This window comes from Aethalodelphis obliquidens, unplaced genomic scaffold, assembly GCF_003676395.1.
Source record: "Aethalodelphis obliquidens isolate GAN/ISIS:26980383/991018 unplaced genomic scaffold, ASM367639v1 scaffold10, whole genome shotgun sequence".
In the NCBI taxonomy this organism is placed as follows: domain Eukaryota; kingdom Metazoa; phylum Chordata; class Mammalia; order Artiodactyla; family Delphinidae; genus Aethalodelphis; species Aethalodelphis obliquidens.
Genome location: NW_020837954.1, coordinates 12,776,682 through 12,788,129, shown reverse-complemented (window position 1 = coordinate 12,788,129; position 11,448 = coordinate 12,776,682). Strand labels below are relative to the sequence as shown.

At 40.5% G+C, this 11,448-nt stretch overlaps 1 pseudogene; it reads right to left on the bottom strand.

Moving 5' to 3' along the window:
• Positions 1-4,300: 4,300 nt before the first annotated feature.
• On the bottom strand, positions 4,301-9,881 carry LOC113622967 (ferritin light chain pseudogene; annotated as a pseudogene).
• Positions 9,882-11,448: the final 1,567 nt, after the last annotated feature.

Below are 11,448 nucleotides of genomic sequence, written 5' to 3'. Positions count from 1 at the left end.
ATCTTCATACTAGTACTACCTTAGAATCTGCTGACTGACCCAGCTTTCAAAGGCAGTATCTTCTGGTAAAAATATGTCTCTTGTTACATGTACAACCAATAAAGCAAAACTAGCTTGTACAATTTAATGTCACCTTACTGCAGACTTCCACAACACCTATCACTATTTTATTAATGTCTTAATTTAATTCAAAGCATTAGAAACCAAGGTGAGTACCAGATATTGCTCCAGTATCCAATACTGTGTCTTCTGAATTATCTGGAACTGACAGTGGGTTTGGGAGGGGGAGGTATCCTTGGATTTCTAATGAGACACCTCTTTTCTGTTTGCTGATTTTTTAAAGGTCATGAAGAGCTGGTTGAGAAAGAAGAGAACATGGAATATCTAGTTTTAGATCATCCCAAACTTATCTCATCAATAAAATGTCACTTCAGGTCTGCTTATTTGTTGGACGGGAAAGAGGTGGAACTTTAAAAAGGCCTGGAGTAACTTCGTGGATTGAAGAGAGACCCTCTCAAATCAGAGATGAGGACTTTTTCACTTGTATTTTTCAAACGCAAACTTAAAAAAGTAATAAATTAACTTTTCATTTCAACACCTTTAAACCTTAGAAAATTGCATTATCACTGATAAATTATGAAAATAACTTTTTTCTTTTTCAGACATAATAAAGACCATTTTCATAGACCTGTTGTATAGCTTCAAATGGAATAAATAGATAAGTGAGCTGCTTTCTATTTTCATTCTAGTTACAGGGGAGGAATTTTTTTGGATTCCGGATGTTAGCAGTTCCCTTTAAAAATTACTCTGGAACCCACTATAAAGGAAAGAAATATGTATAGGATGCAAATTCAGTGTGCTGTCCTCATTTACCCAGTGGAATTCAGAATAAGCCCCAGCTTGTGAACATATTAAAGCAGATTGAAATGGATATTAGTGGGATTTGTAAGGAGAAGCACTCCAGTCAGTCAAACATGCTATGCACGAGAACTTTGATAATGTTGTTTTACTGATAATTACCTGCCGGCTGTCACCTCAAAGTGGGATTTCATGCAGGTTCCTGTATTTAAACATTACATTTGGAGCCAAGCCTGCCAAGACACTTATACCAATCCGGCCATGTCCGTTTTATTTCACAATTATCTGTGACTTTCTTCGTGAAAAGCAATGCGGTTAACTCCCTTTTAATTGTGTTTGATCTGTGTGGGCAAGAGACCATCAATACCGTGTTTCCACTTCCCTGGCCCAGAGCGGGTTTTGCCTCTCTCCCTCGCAGGCATCGGCAAGACACCAGAATTACTGGAAAGCAGCACTTCCTGATGACCAGCATGAATATTCATCGGACCTCAGAAACTGGTCGCTGGGGCAAAGCAAAGACCTTCTACTTACAAACGAAAGGTGTTTTAAATAGGAAAGACCATCTTCCGTGGTCCTCCTGTGTGTCTAGCGTGTTCGGGTCCTCCAGCTCTGCATCAAACTTCCTTTTCTCTGTACCATGCCCCCACTTTCTTCCCCCCATGCTGAACTCCTAATTAAATTTAACAGTTTCAAGAGTTTAAACTGTATACCTTTTTAATTGTGTCCTACTTTGTATTGGCTGATGCACAAGTCTGAAAATGGATATTACAGCTTTTTATGATATAATATCACCCTAATTGGTGCTTCATAGGCCGTGGCTGAATTCTTTTCAATTAAGCGTTAACATACAGTAACTGTTTCTCTCTGCAAATGCTGGAAAGCCATTCACAAGAGAGGACTGGTACTGCACAATTCCAAAGTACCTTAATGTGTCAAAAATGTTTTGTGAAGAAAACTACACTGTAAATGCAATCACCTACATTGGTGTTCCCATTGTTAACCGGGAGTGAAAGTATTGCTAATTGTCCTGCGTTTTAGCTGGGTTTTTAAAGCATTATGTAGTAAGTACACCGGAGGGTCAATTTGTGAAGTGAAATACTTAGCATGCAAAGCGTAATACAAGATGCTGTGTAATACTTGACCTCTCAGCATAATAAATGTAGCAGTGAAACGCCGTGCATTCAGTATTCACTGAATAGAGCCTTCGCAGTGGAACAAAACCAGAAAATGTTCTCTTCATTCCTTTTTTTTTTTCACTAAGCGAAAATTATTCTTTATAATGGCCATTGCAGCAATTAGCTGGCATTTGGTAGAATAAATGTGCAGAAATAGCAATTTCTTATTTTAAATGAGATTTTGTATGGAGCCTGCAAATTACTTGAGGTATATGAATAATTGTGCCTTAGCTTTATGCTACAGAATAGGGTGTGGGTGGGTATAAAGATTTCCTATTTGCAGTTAAATGTTTAGACATTTTATTATTTTAATTTCACTCACAGTCTGCCTGGACTGACCCTGCTTTCCCATTGATCATTTCATGTGCGCCTGGAAGCAGTGTGCAGATGGCGGGAGACTCCCAATTAGTGCATCATGTTTTTTATGAATGTGACATATAAGTGCAATCAGGTCTCCTCTGGAGGCAATGGCGTTGTTGCGACTTTGAGTTTCTAAATCAATACAATTTAATAATCTGCATGGAATGAATGTTTATCAATGTTCTCTGTGGTCAAATGCAATCGGAAACTTCATTAAATTTTTATCCAAAGTTTTTCACCTTATTGAAATGCATTCTTCCAGGCATTCATGATTCATCCAATTAGCCTTAACTAGGGTATTTTTTTTCTTCTCTCAAAGTGATTCAGTTAATTATGTCCATATATTCATAATTGTAAGGTGGATGAGTTGGGTAAAACTGAAATTATGAAGTCTGCAGAGAGATTCTATGAGGTTTAGAATGTAGAATATAAGAAAGGAATGAGTAAAAGTCAGAGCAATGAAGTGCTTTGTTTTAATCTCCCTCAGCCCTCCCCATCCCAACTGCTTTCGCATGGGGTTTTATGTATTTATTTTTTTCGCTTATTTGTAATCCAACAACGTGAAAAAATTGATTTGCGGTAAGCTCAGAGTGAATAATAATAATAATAATAAAGCAAACACTACAGATACTAAGAACGCTTGATTAACATGTTGAAAGTTATTTTTAAAAATATTTTAAGGTACTATATAGTCTTTAAAGGCTAACTATTCAAACAGTCAAAAAAGAAATTTCCTTTCACCCACTGACCACCATACAAAGTTCTCTGACCAGAGGTAACTACTTTAGCAGGTCTCTTACATGTTCTCTTCCCACACTTTTAAGTCCTTTCTTCTCATTACCGTCCTTCACACATTTTACTGACATACTCTAATTATACGTATTCTACATAATATCTTGTTTCAAGCATTTTATTTTTTCCTAGGCAACTTTTCTAGCTCAAGAACTTTTTTTAGGCTTTAAAATCATGTTTTAGGATTATTTTTTAGCGAAATGAAAGAACAGTCTATCCTAATTATTTTTTTACCTAAGACCTAAGTGCATGCAACTTTTTATTCAGACCATCGAGTGACACCCAAAATTCCTCTGCCAAACGCTCTAATGAAGGCAACTCATTAGCAAATGACACAGCTCATCTGTTAAATCCAGCCTGTGACACTGCGGAGTTGGAAACAGCCCCAATTCGTTACTGTTAGTCTAATCTGGGTAAATGATGTTCTCGCATAGCAAGCAGATAGCAGTCCTCTGTCACTCTACAAACAAGGCTTGTTTGCTACACTCCCCCACAACAAGCCCCAGGGAGGGTGCTGGGTCATTGTATTACTGCCTTTGCCCAATGCTCATGCCTAAGAACTTTAACAAACTGCATAGCCACTGCCCAGAAAGAATTGTACGTGATTTCTGTCCTATTTTAGCTCATGATTTTTTTTTAACCTATGGAACAAATAAGAAGTCACAATTAGAGTTTTACCATTTGAAATGATTCATAGTAAGCCCAAGAATGTGAGTTATAACATTTTTCTAATTATTCCTTCCTGAAATGTTCCTCCTGAGACTTTCCAAAGAAGGAGAATGCGGTAGACTAAGGGTAAGATTTCATTCCTATCTTTGTGTGGTACAGGCAAGTGTTATATAAATAACTGTGTAAGTAAAGATATTGGTATGTTAGAACAGAGAGAGAGAAATGTCAACTGCTTTTTCATATTAACTGTCATTAAAAATGCTCTGGTCATGGGGATCACCTGGATAATTTTTCTTTTTTTTTCTGCAAAAAGCTTAATTGTTTCCATTTGCTCCAAGACTTGGGCGAGGGCCCCAGGGTGGTTAAAAAGCTGCCTGGTGGCTGAGGAGCGGGGCTTCAGGCAGAAGCCCTGACACCAGAGGGGCTCCTCAAAGGCGACTAGGCTTCGCAGGCTCCTAGTCGTGCTTGAGGGTGAGCCTTTCGAAGAGATACTCGCCCAGCCCCGCCTGGGCACCAGCCAGCCTGCGGAGGTTGATCACGTGGTCGCTCATCTTCTTGATGAGTTTCACCTGCTCTTCTAGGAAGCGGCTCTCCAGGAAGTCATAGAGTTGGGGCTCTGCGTGGACAGAACCCAGGGCATGCAGATCCAAAAGGGGCGGGTTCAGGTTCTTCTCCCTGAGAATGCCGGCTTCCACAGCGTCCTGGGTTTTTACCCCATTCTTCTTGAGGTGGCTTCTGCACCTCCGCAGCCCTGGTTTTGCATTTTCAAGAGACGCTTGGCGCCCTTGCGCTTCTCCTTGGCCAATTCTTGGAAACAATGGCCCACGCCCTCCAGGGCCACATCGTCGAGGTGGAAGTAGGTGCCCAGAGAGAGGTAGGTGTGGGAGGCCCCACAGGTGCATGTTAACCGGGTGGTTGACTTTCGCCTCCACATGGGTGGAATAATTCTGATGATCTGGGAGCTTATGGTTGATCAGTAATAAGGAGCTAAACTCAAAAAACAGTGTTGTCTGGTCCCGGTGGCCTAGGATAGCTGATGGCTGATTCCGAAGGTTGCAACTGGAAAAAAGGTTGGAGGGTGGTCAGAGACTGGAGCAAGGGGCGCACCTAGGTCTGTTTTGTCCAAACACTTAAAGCAAGAGCCAGATCTGGGGGACCGCTGAGCGCACTGCTGGATAATTCTTTTCATAAGCTATTTCCTGTCATTGTGATCAACTAACAAATCTTCACCACATCCTGAGAGGTAAACAGGGTCTTTATAGTTAATTTAAAAAAGAAAGAAAAAAAAAGGATGGCACAAATAGTGAAAATCTGTTGTACGTTGAGCTGTTAGTCTCTGCATCATTGGAGGTTTTATATCATTGCCATAAAAATCTAATGACAATATTTTCACCTGGAATATTTACCAAGAAATAACCTTTCTCTTTCAAAAATTGAGTAGAATACCTATGTAGGGGATGCTTCCTGTTTTAAGTGTCTACATTAAGAAAGAAAGTTTCTTTTCCTGTTTCCCAAGGAAACTCCCAAGTAAACTCCTAGTTTCCTTGGGAAACTTCAACAAAGAGGGCCTCATTGTAGTTCACTCAAACTAGATGACTCCCCGTTTTCCATATCTGTTCTCCTACATCCCGCTTTTACTGGGGGTGGGCCTTCTCTTTGGGGCTCTCCTCACTCCCGAATCTGGTTGTCCAATTCCTTTTCCTCGTTCAAGGCCTAGGTCGAATGCTCTCTTCTCCATGAAGCTTTCTCTGCTGTCCTACTGAGAAGGAATCTCTCCCTCTACTGAACTATGAAAGCAATTTGTCTTTCTACCTCTCAGTTGTTTATATACATTTCATCACCCCTGCTTAACTGTAGGCATCTTGGGAGTAGGATCCAGTCTGAACCGATTCTAGTGCCTTACGCATTGTGAGTATTCAATAAATATCTCGAGTGAATAACTTTTACCAAGAGGATTCTGGTCATTGATCCATCATTGTGACGGCAAAGAGTTCCAAACGTAGAGTCCAAAACCTTTCAGGTACACACACAGAAAGTCCATTGTGCTTCTGCAGTGCCTCATTCCTTGAGAAATGACCAGATTCCAACAGTCCCCCTCCTCCTATGGCAAAAAAGTTGTGTGCAGTGTGGGTGACATCATGGGATTTCTCACTTTGTCCCCTTGTCTGGTTAAAGATAAACTCTAATCAACCCTGGCCTCTTTCCTAGATGCCTATTTGTCATTCAGGTTATCAAGCAGAAATAGTTTATTTTAAAAAATTATAAAAGCTGACATTTTTTGAGGGTTGTATGCCAGGAGATGTACTGAGGATTTTATAAATGTTGTCTCATTTGAGCCTCACAACCAGACATGAGGGAGAAGCTATTATTACCCACACATCACTGGGAGGGAACTGCGCTGAGCGGTTAGATGTCTTTCCCAGTTATACTACAATTCTGGGAAAGAGCAGAAGCAGGACTCAGGTCTGTTTACATCCATAATCTGAGGTCTTAACCCTTCTCCTTCCTTTTTTCCAGCTTCACAGTTTTCTTCACCCCCTCTCCTCAGTGAACTTCCCATGGAACAGTTGAACTCAGGGGATATTTGTACACTTTTGTGGGAACTTACCCAGAGCAAACCTTACTCTAGGGACTCTAGACAATGATGCTCTGTGTGTCCAGCAAAAACACCCATCTTCAACCGAAAATAATTTACTGAAAATCCCATTTCTACCTAATTCTATATGGTATGGGCGGTTTGGGGCGCAGTTAGGAAACGAAAGGAGGCCGAGTAAAGACACAAACGTTTCTCTTCACTTGTAGGGAAGGTGCTGTCACACAGCTGAGCATGGAAATGGGTTTACACCAGGGAGGTGGGCTTAGGTGTGAAAGAGATGATCCCCTAGCCCGCCCGGGAGCTGTGGCTGTCAGCCTGGGATACACCAAGGCCCAGATACCCCAAGCCCCAGTGTTTGCAAGGCAAATCCATGCTGATACATGGAGCGATAACAGAGCTCCTGGAGAAACCTTCTGCTTGGTGTTAGGGTAGAAAGAACAGCGATGCCCTTCATCCAATACAAAATTTCCAACACAAAGGTGAGAGAAAAACTGAACATTTACTCAAAGAAAAAGGTAAAAACCCATCTGATAAACCCTGCCACACTATTTTCTTCAAGTTTTATTTATTCAGCATTTATACTAGTGGTTCGCAAATTTTAGGATGTAAAATTACCTGGGTGGGTGGGAGGTGGTGTTAAAATGAATAGGCCCAGATCCTTTCCCCTAAAATTCTGATTCTGTGGGTTTAGGGTGAGTTCCTGGGCTCTGAATTTTAGACCACATCCAAAGAGATTCTCGTGTTCCTCATCAGAGAAGTAAATTCTAAGAAAACAAGTCTGAAATGTAGGCAAGTGCTCTGAGAGCTGACGTTCTGTGGGCTTATTTAGGATGAAGCTTATTAATAACATTCTCCAGGAATGCTGTCTTTGGAGAGCTGGTGACGGCTGACAATGCCTTCAGCTACTGCCAGAAAGTTTCCTGTTCTCCTTCAACAAGGAAAACTTGTTCTAGGAAAACTTTGAGACAGGACCGAGGGTGGGATAGGGGCAGAGGAGCTGTCCCTGTGTGGGTGAGAGGAAGCACCTGTGCCTCTGCTGGTCTTAGCTGGGCAGGCCTCCCAGGCACTCTGCAGCAGGCAGGTCAAGGGACCCCTAGGCTTCAGGGAGGATCGTTTTCTGAGGGAGGGCTCAGCGAATCTGAAGTCCCGAACAACAGATCTTTCATTCATTCGACAGTTGTAGGGGCCTCTTACGTATCCACGCGGTAGGCCTGGGCCTTGCACATGCTTTTCTCTCTTCCGGGAAGGCCGATATCCCCCAGCTTCGCCTAGTTAATTTTCTCCTTCCAGACCTGGCCTGCCTAATGAGGCCAGTTCCCCAGGATATGCCCTCATGTTATCATTAACCTGGGGAATGGGATTCCTTGATTCATGCCTGTCTCTCTCATTTGTAAGCTCCATGAGGGCAGGGGCCATGTTATTTTATGTTTTAATATTTTTATCTCTGAGTCACTGGATTTCAGCAAAAATAATTTGCCGAAACCCACTTTTCAGAGTGACTGCTGCATTTAGCAATGTTCCAGTTTAACAGAGTGGATTATTTTTCTGTTATAAATTATCCAGCAAATTGTATTAGAATGTTTTAACAGCTTTTGATGATTTCTATGAAGTTCATTGGTTTTAATTTTGTCTTCATAAAGCATTTTAAGGAAAGTTTGATTGTTAACAGCTAAGGATCATAGAATGGTTTAGCCTTTTAGAGTATATATTAAATATTCAGGAAAGGGTATTTAGTAACCAGTAACCAAAACTTAAAGATTAGTACCCTAATTCTTTTTTTATATATATATAAATTTATTTATTTATAGCTGTGTTGGGTCTTCGTTTCTGTGCGAGGGCTTTCTCTAGTTGCGGCGAGCGGGGGCCACTCTTCATTGCAGTGCGCGGGCCTCTCACTATCGCGGCCTCTCTTGCTGCGGAGCACAGGCTCCAGACGCGCAGGCTCAGTAGTTGTGGCTCATGGGCCCAGTTGCTCCGCGGCACGTGGGATCTTCCCAGACCAGGGCTCAAACCCATGTCCCCCTGCATTGGCAGGCAGATTCTCAACCACTGCGCCACCAGGGAAGCCCAATACCCTAATTCTGACATTCATTCCCTTAAGTGTGAAATTGCTAAAGAGGGATTCAGAGTAACTAAATTAACATGAAACACAGGGATTTTAGACGCTAACTGCTAGTCATATAAAATCAAGGCTGATATGCCATTTGAGGCATTGGTGAAAGAATGTAAAAATGCTTAAAGAGAAATCCAAAGTGGCATTCAGAAAGATGGGGAAACTAAGTCAGTTGAAACAATCTCATTCCATGTATAATGCTGTAATTTAAAAATTTAATTGCCAGAAACAAAAGTTAAGTCCACCATGTCACCAAGCAATTGTAAAAAGATTATTAATTAATCATGGTTATAATTTGAAAATATTAGACAATTACAGAAATTAGAAGTAGCCGAAGATTCAATTTTTATTTTCTAGCAAGGAGAAATTGAGGTACTTTTACATGATTGTAGTGCACCAAAAATTTTGAAATAAAAGGGCAAATGTGTTCAATGACACATAAAGGAAGTAAGGAGGCTCATGAGGGGTTGGCATGATTAAATGAATGACAAAAGTTTAAATTTGACTTACATATTACCATAAAACTAAAATTTACAAAAAAGAATTTAAAAGATTAGTTAAAAATTCTAAAAATGCTAAAAAGATAGGTAAAATAAAAAATGAAGGAAATGTAATAATTATTATAAGGAAATATAATAATAGGAAATAATGAAGCAACAGCATCATATACTGAGGCCATTAGTCCTCTTAGAAAAATGGCAAAAATAATCCTTTAAGTGCTAAAGAGTTGACAAAACTGTAAATGACTTAAAAAAAGAAATCTGTTTCAGACTGTATATTTCTAAGAAAAATAACTAAAATTTTGGGTAACTTACTCTTTATCCGTAAGAAGAGTAGACTATCGATAGCTTTTGACAAATTATAGTTCTTCAAAATGCTGCTATAAAAAGCAAATAAAAACTAAGACCATCCTATAAAAATTGTAAATTGTATAGTTAAACTTGTTTTTGATAGATAGTTACATTTGGTAAATCTGACAAATTAGTGATTCAGTAATCGACCATTTGATGCATTCATTTTGCAGGGTTGATTTTTGGCCAATTAGCCAGTTTCTTTCTTCAGAGTTTCTTTTATTTACCATCTCCAAAACCTGTTGCAGTGCCTGGTATGCAGAAGATGCTTGATAAACAGTGGATGAATAAATGAATGGATGAACTGTGCTGGGGCAGGGGAATATAAAGGCAAATAAGACCGTCAGGGTTCTTGGCTCCGTGAAGCTTACATTCTCTACTGAGTGGTAGTTCAACTCTTTTCGGTTACAATCTTTATATAACCGCAGAGCGACTTCATCTTCGTGTTGTACTGGTTCTTGATTCATAGGAGCAGGTTTACTGTACCGTTACACTACATTTGGTATTTAAATGGAAATAGAACTTCATTCCATAGAAAGGTGGAAAACTTTTTCAAATAGGCCAGAGTGAGGCAATATTACACAGGCTTGTTTGGCAGTAAAATTTCTGATAAAATGATTGAAACTCTAAAGGTAAATTCCGTCTACGTGACATTCGCACAACACTTCATTCTGAAGTGATTGTCAAACAGATGCAAGAGAGAGAGAGAGAGGGAGAGAAAAGCAAGCAGAGAGGAAGGAAGAGCCAGCCAGTCCTCTTCCCCCCACCCCGCACCCCCCATTCATCATGGAGGAAGTGCTCACACAAATCCCATCCCAGGAAGTCACAGCTGGGCTGAAGTCTTTTTTTCTTTTCTTTTTTTCTTCTACCCCTTCAACTCGTCTCCTTGTCCATGATGAGAAACGAAGGGAAATGAGGTAAATGTAAACCCATCCCAAGCTTCACAAAGTCGACAGATGACAGGTAGGACGTGCAAACGGAGAGCCCGGCCCCTTGTGCACTGCCCGCGGTATCCTGAGCTCTTGGGGAACTGGTACAGTAAGAGCCAGAGGCTTTTCCTGTGCAGTGAGTTGGAATTAAACATGCTAATTTGAGGTCTCTTTCAAGTATTTTGTTTAACTCCATTGGCCTTTAATTCCTTTATATTGCATCATTTAATGTAATGTTATTTATATATGAAACATGTTATGCTTATTAACCAACGTGCAAAAATCCAAAGTACAGATTTTCTGTAATGGGCTAATTACAGGACTTTAAAGCCACCTACTGAGTTTTGCTGAGCTTCACAACAGGTTCACTGAACTGGATAAATTTATTCAAACGTGTGGAAATGAACCCCATTCTATGTGCAACGGTACTGGGAAAACACACAAATTATACCTCAATACCAGTTTAATGGGTCAAACAGTGAACCTGAATACTGAACTTATCTACATCTTAAACTAGTGGGGAGGCTTGTGGGAAGAAAGGGAGTTTCTCCCTGTTTGTAAACAGCAGTAATAAAACAATAAGCCTGGCAATTAGGAGCCAGTTCTCCACACTCAGAAGACAGAAGGGGCTTGCCTTCCAGTGACCTTTGAAAATACACAACTTTCATAACCCAACCTGAGTGGAATGGAGTGACGAAAGCTCAGCAAACACACATCTCAAGCACAGCCCTTTAATCTTTGCTGTGGAGAACAAGAGGTGCCTTTTCTTGTGTCATGGTTTAGGAAGACTTCAGCACAGAGTGTTCAGAGTTAGACACACAAGTAAGGTATAAATGTGTGGTGGAATTAAACACTGTCTTCAAACCAGCTTTTTACCCCTGAGCTGGATCAAAACAACAGAGATATGTTGATCATGTTAGTATTAATTCTTCATTAATCCACTCTTAAATGGATTTTTTTTGCATTTGAGAGTTCCAGAGGATTTTACACTCCAACTCCGCAGCACCATATTTAGAACTATTATCCCATTATAAGAATACAAAGACTGGGCGGGGGCGGGGGTGGGAGAAGAAAATGGAGGCTATAGACAGAGGTTTGAGAACCT